This window comes from Pterocles gutturalis, unplaced genomic scaffold (assembly GCF_000699245.1).
Source record: "Pterocles gutturalis isolate BGI_N339 unplaced genomic scaffold, ASM69924v1 scaffold36532, whole genome shotgun sequence".
In the NCBI taxonomy this organism is placed as follows: Eukaryota; Metazoa; Chordata; class Aves; order Pterocliformes; family Pteroclidae; genus Pterocles; species Pterocles gutturalis.
The window spans coordinates 96,313-102,312 of record NW_010109059.1 but is presented as its reverse complement, the minus strand read 5'-3'; positions in this window follow the sequence as shown (position 1 = coordinate 102,312).

Genomic DNA, 6,000 nt, shown 5'->3' with positions numbered 1-6,000 from the left:
CCCTAATTTCTTATTTCTACTTCTGCAGTTGTTTGGGAAAGGTATTGTATTTGAAATTACAGGGGGAAGATCAGAGTATTTAAAAAGCACTTCGGGTTCTTTCACACTTTGAAAATTAAGTAATAAGGTGGCTGCATCAGCTGGTATGTGATAAGGCATTCGTTTAGGATGTGTGTGTAAAAGCAGATTTGAAAAATGTGCTATGAGACACTTACAGGAGTGCTGAGGAGTCCAGCCTTCCCCTATAAAGAGAGAGTGAGGCCACGTACCTCGCTGTAACTTGGCATATGCAGAGTTCAGTCAAGTCCCATTACTGCTATAAAGCAGCTCTCTTTGGACAGAGTGCAGATGTGATGTTTAGATAGCAACACAAGCTTCAGGATGAAGAAATAATACCTTTTGATTTGACAGAGAGAGAGCTGTGCTTTTAAAAACCAGGCACCACTTACCAAAATATCCAGGTGCTTTCCGTAAGGCAAGAGACAAGACCAGGTAAGATCTGGTTCTTACTTCTTCTAGGAGGCTGCTCAAATTGTCTCCACAATGGGCTGGACAGTTACATAGAGCAGATGTGGGATAGTCTTGAGCTTATCTGCCAGTGAGGACAGGCTGGAGATCTGGATAGAGGTCCTGCTAGCTTTTTTTTTTTTTTAAACACAATTCAAAGCTAGGAAACTTGTTAAAATGTGACCTAGTGCAGTACAGCTGATGTTCAGTTAGTAGTAGGCCAGGTTTCACTGCACATTATTTTGTCAGTGAAAGAGAAAGGTTTTTCAGTGCACAAAGACGCTGATGATACACTGGCTGAGATATTGCTTTGCTTAGGATTTGTTGTTTTTTAGTCATCATCTCCAGTTGGATACTTCCCATTCTGGCTTGTGCATATCACAGCATACTCTTAGATTTTGCCAAACCACAGCTATGTGCAATATTCCATTACTCTAGGTTTTCTTACCAAGGGGAAAGTTCACAGGTCTCTTTCGGTTCTGCATATGTGCTGACCTTTCGCTTCACAAGGTGCTGGAGGACTGAAGTTTTTGGTGCCTTGGCGGTAAGTGCAGATATACACCCCAAAGTCAGATCTGTGGGAACATTTAAGTAAAGCAAATCTGACCATGCAGTGTTTCAGTCAATAGAAGAAATGCATTTTCTTCTTTTGAAAGTACGGGGAAAAACCTAAACTGTTGTTTTAAATACACCCTTTCTTCTCTTTTTGGTGCCTTGAGATTTTTGCTCTGCCACGGTCCTGCTCTGTAATCCATGCACAAACTCCTCTTTGTGGAACATGGCCTTAGGTAGTAGAATTTTTTTTTCCTCAGTGGTGAAGGCAGCTAATTTACTATGTTTAGTCAAAATTTCTCTGTATTAGTGTAATTATAATTACCAAAGCTGCGGCAATATTGGTGCAGTGTTCAGTGGTCTGTCATCTCCACTATTTCTACTGACTTAATTTTAATAAACTTTAGTGCCATCAAATAAGTTCAAGTAACTTAGGGGTTGGAGGGATATTTATTTTAGAACCAGAGTGTTTTGGAGTTTATCCTCTGTTAAGGAGAACCAGATACTTTTTTTTTTATTTTTTCTTTTTAGTGCCAAGTGATTGTTTTTAAGTCAAATTATTAGTTTTCATCAAACAGATTAAAAGAAGTTGTGTGCATTTTCTGAATATAGGAACCAATAACCAAGGAGGAATAGTGAGAGGAGCTTATCCTATTTTTATCATTATTTAGTATTCTGTAGTAATTTTTCATTATTTTAAGTCAATATTCCAGTGGAACAGAATGCCATAATTCTGCTCCCAGCTACAAAAATAAAATTGTTCATTATCCACACAGTACTTCTCTGATGACTGAAGTAACAGACTCATTGTCTATAGAAATGATTTGTGCTTGGATACAACCACAAAGCAGAAAATGAAACAATGAAAATGAGGCTGAGTAAACTCCATGAGTGTTTGAACATGTAGGAACTCGACTGTAATCATGGCAACACTGATGCCTCTTTTTTTCTCTTTTGTTTTATGGCCACTGGCTCCCACTCCAGTGCTTCATCCTTGCACTACTTTGTGACTGCAATGGAGAGCATGGAATTGGAACATGCAGGTTATGTAAGAGATATCATTCAGCCTCACTCAATGATCATTTTTTAAAACCTTCCGATTTAATGTTTGAAAAAATAAAATGTGCAGTTTTTGAAGCAAAAGTCTGCTTAGCTGATGCCTTGTGTGCTCCTAACACAGAGTCCAAAGACTGTAACATCAGTCTTTGCAGAAGACTAGAATTTCCTTGCTGCTTACAGTTATCCACTGGGTCATAAAGACATACAAAATAAAAAATAAAGGTACTGAAAAGCAGCTATAAATTATGCCTTTTGTATCACTGCTGTTGGGGATATTTAACATTTAAATACATGTATATCATGCATAAAGTACATAACTGTTTATATGTGGGTGAAGTATATGTGAAATACGTAAGATAGGAATCCTCACAGTGCCCGTTGTTTTCAATTACATACTAATACTGAACTGTAAAACATTTCTAAAATATGATGCACTGTAATATGGTGAGCTAGGAATTTCTCTTTAATTTTGAGCTGTACGTTTACATACTGGTATGGGAATAGTAAGCCTTGATTTGAGCCAAGTTCAACAGAGGACGATCATACAAGCCCTTATTCAAGTAAATACCTTACTCTGAAGTACTTCCAAAGTTTCTATTTACTTTAATGTAATCACTTAAAAAAAGTACAGAACTACACCCACAGAATTAGTTTGCAACATCAGGGCAAACCGATGACATACTAGACCTTTTAATCGGAAAAGGGCAATAAGGTATCTGATCTTTGATTTCAAATTGGTAACAGCAGAAGTTGTCTTATTCTGCCTGGTTTGGAGAAGCTATTGGCCATAATTGTATACCTCAGTAGAAGAGCCAGACATATAATTCATTTAGGATCTGGATGGAGATTTAAGCCGAGCAAGAAACTTCAGTTTTAATGTGACAGATGTGGAAGTTTGTTGAAGAAGTGTCAGCGTGGTGAGACTGACCTGATCCTACCAAGCAGTTGGATACCCAGCCTAGGCAGAGAGGTGTCGTGGCAAGAGGGCGGAGAGGAGAGGGCAAATAGGAAGATCCTGCTCGGTTGTTTGGCTCCAGAGTGTAGACACCAGAGATGGTGTAAATGGGAGTATTCCTGCACAGTGATCCTCTCCCTCTTATTCTGTTGTCTGTACAGTTAAATCCTGCATGTCTTGTAGGTTATGAGAATTTGTCCATAAGGGATTTGAGTAGCCTGACTGGTGGTACAGTCAGTAGCAGACTGGTCATAAACAGTTCTGACTTCTAAGAACAGCATGATTCTAGACAGAATATGGCTCTAGAAAGAAGTGTAAACAAGTTGTTTTCCCTTACAGAGGGAGAGGAAAAAGGCCAAGGATAGACAAGGTCAGTGTCAGCTGCTCTGGTCACAGCGAACTGCTGACTAATGATCTCAGACAAAGAATTACACTTTTAATATTTAGGCTTTAATACTTAAAAGCTTTCATGTCTAGATTTTTAGGACATATTTCTCTTGTTAAATTTATTTCTTATTTCATACATAAAACTCAGCTGAACCCAGCAATTCCAGAAGAATACAATTATGGGAGGCATGTGTCTGTTCTGTAGCTTCAGAAGTCTCAATTGTGTTCCTTATGTTTTTCAGTTTTTGCTTTGAATCTGTAAGCGTTTCTATTCTCATAACTGAAGAACGTGCTAACATTTCTTTATTAATCCTTTGCTCAAGTGCATTGTAAACACTTAAACAAACTACATGCCAGATGCAACAGTACAGGCGTAAGTGGTAAAATCATGTAACTGGTATCAATTAGCAATGGTTATACTGGCACTGCTTGCAGCAGAGCCAGTCCTCTACTCTGCAAAAGTGCAGGCAGGAATAAATCCACAAAAATAATCTGTGTTACTCATGCACCCCAAACATGAGATATGCTGCCATCATTTTGTCATGCCTCAAGAATTTATTTGAGAAGTTGCAGCTGGTAGGTATGACAATAAAATATCATCTGGTGCAATTTATTAACTCTTATTTGGGAGACTCCTAAATATTAAGAACAAGCAAATTGGTTCAGGCCAGTGCTCCACCAAGCACGGTATTCTATCTCTAGCAATAGCTCTAAGCAGGAATTGGTTCAGGCCAGTGCTCCACCAAGCATGGTATTCTGTCTCTAGCAATAGCTCTAAGCAGATAACCAGGGAAGAAAAAGAAATGCAATGACATATGATGCTGCCTCCCCTGCTGCAGCTTCATACTTTCCCAACCCCTGGCCTTTTTCGGCTGTGAGAATTTCATGAGACTGAGAGTTTTTTCTATTAAATATTCTACTCTTACAAGTGCTTGTCCAGTCTCTCTTGAACTCATGTAAACTCTTACATAAATAATAACTTTTGGCAAGCAGTTCCTCAGACCATCCCATACATGATGAACCACTCCTTTCTGCTTGCTTTGACCCTGGCTGCCACAAGCTCCACTTTATGGCCACTTATACCTGTTCTGGAGGAGGCGTTCAACAACAGAGATCGCTCTCTCCAACTTTTCCATACCACTCCTGAATTTGTCAGCCCTTGTTCCGTATTCCCCTCATCCCCAGCCCCTGAGTGCATGGATGCAGGAACTAAATATTCACTTTACCCTGTCCCATGTTTTAGTCAATGATAGGACCTTCTCTTATTTCATGGCTTCTTAGTTTCCTTAAAACCTTCAGTAAAAGATGTTGACAGCCTTAGTTACATCCATCAAGACTGCAGCACTCTTTTCTACATGCTTGTGAGGAGACACTTCTATCTACAGAAGCCATGCTGGCTCTTCACATGCTGGCCTATATTACAGTTCCTGCTATTTTTTATGGTATGGAAGTAGGATTTCTTGATTGCCACAGTTGTTTTTTTTTTTTTTTTTTAATATTGTGCCACAATTACTGCCCTCTAGTATCCAAAACCAAGGAAGTTTTAAGTGGCTAATTACACACTGCTGCATTAGAGAACTCTTCAGTGAATACCATTTACTCTTAGCGCTATGCTTGTGTTCATTCTGTCTTGGTAAGATCATTTTGACCCCTTCTATTGTTATTTCCAATTTGGATAGTATCTCTGCTGAGTTTCACAGAAAGGATTCCTGCATAAAGTTCTCCCTAGTTTCCTCATGAATGAATACTGATGCAAAAAACCTGACGTACCTTTTCTGTAACAGCCGCGTCTCTTCTGAGCACTTGAGTTGTACCTTGGTCATCAGCTGGTCGTATAGGCTTTCTAGCAGGCTTTTGCTCCTGGCTGATGTGTAATAAGAATTATTTTAAAGTTTGGTTCCTTTGTCTACCTGTTTCCCAAATTCTTTTTGTCCTATGTGATTCTATTTCTATGTTTATCAAAGTTCATGTTCCCTTCTGTTATCTTCTTTTGAATGCACTATAGGGTTTTGCTATCATTCAGACTGCCTTTCTGCTTCAAGTCTGATATCCTTCAGCCTTCTCCTAGCCACATGTAAGGGTTTAATTCTTTTAGCTCCCTCTCCTAATTACTTTGTAACAAGCTTCACATTGTTCCCTTACTGGAAATCAGCACAGCTACAGAGGACTCTTGGTCTTTGTTGCTCTTTGTAGAAATACTGTTTTTATAAAGTGGGGATTCCAGCATGATTCTGAACCAGACCTTGTGCATTGTTCTGCGTCAAGCCAAGGACTGCACTTCATCTTGAGGGTTTATTCTGTGAAAAATAATTCCATTAGATAATACCATCTAAGAATATAATCTCTGCTTCGTATAGCAACGTCAATATACTATTGTCAGTGGTAGTGTCCTGGCTGGTGGTCTGACATGTAGACCCAGTCCCATACTTTTCCCAACTGTGTTTTGCATTCCAGCCCATGTAGATTATGTGCTTCTCTCTGAGGTGGCTGGTTTATTATGTTTGGAAACTATCTAGTCTCTCCACTGTCTAGTCTTTGGA